The following is a 570-nucleotide window of genomic DNA, read 5'->3' on the forward strand; positions in this document are numbered from 1 at the left end:
ACGCTGCCCTGGGCGTGTCTGTGAGGGAGAAAGGCCAGCGGTCAGCGGGCAGGGGCTGCCGTGCTGGGGGCTGGGGCACTGCCTCCCCGAGGACAGGCTGACCGCCTCACGCCCCTGACCAGCCCAGACCCTCACGGCCACCTGAGCAGGTCCCCACACAGCCCTGCTCTGCGAGGGAGCTCCAGGGGTTTGGGCTCCTGCTACCGAACCCCAACTCTGGGTGCCTGCGCTCAAGGGCCAGCTTTCCCTGCTTGCACTGGGGCCTCGGCCTTCATCCGGGCGTCTCAATGTGTGACCCACGTCACAAATGAACAGAGCTCCTGGGTCCCACCAGACCCAGGGGTGTCAGCCCGAGACGCACAGACAGGCGACCAGGCTGTCCCCACGCAGACAGGACTCGGAGCTGCAGGGGAGCAGGGGGACGCTCGCGGGCCCTCAGGGGTCTGCTCCTTCCCCTGCAGGGAGGCTGTTCACAGCTCCCGGCCGGAGTGGCGGGGCAGGGACTCACTCCACAAGGCGGCTCCCAGGGTGGCCAGCCCCAGCCCTGCTGGGCAGACAGTGTCCCTGATG

At 68.9% G+C, this 570-nt stretch overlaps 1 protein-coding gene across 1 annotated transcript in view; it reads right to left on the reverse strand.

Moving 5' to 3' along the window:
- SIVA1 (SIVA1, apoptosis-inducing factor) overlaps positions 1-570 on the reverse strand; it is a 7,232-nt gene that overhangs the window by 2,681 nt on the left and 3,981 nt on the right. The gene's annotated exons all lie outside the window — the stretch shown is intronic.

This window comes from Myotis brandtii, unplaced genomic scaffold, assembly GCF_000412655.1.
Source record: "Myotis brandtii unplaced genomic scaffold, ASM41265v1 scaffold1020, whole genome shotgun sequence".
NCBI classification, from domain to species: Eukaryota; Metazoa; Chordata; class Mammalia; order Chiroptera; family Vespertilionidae; genus Myotis; species Myotis brandtii.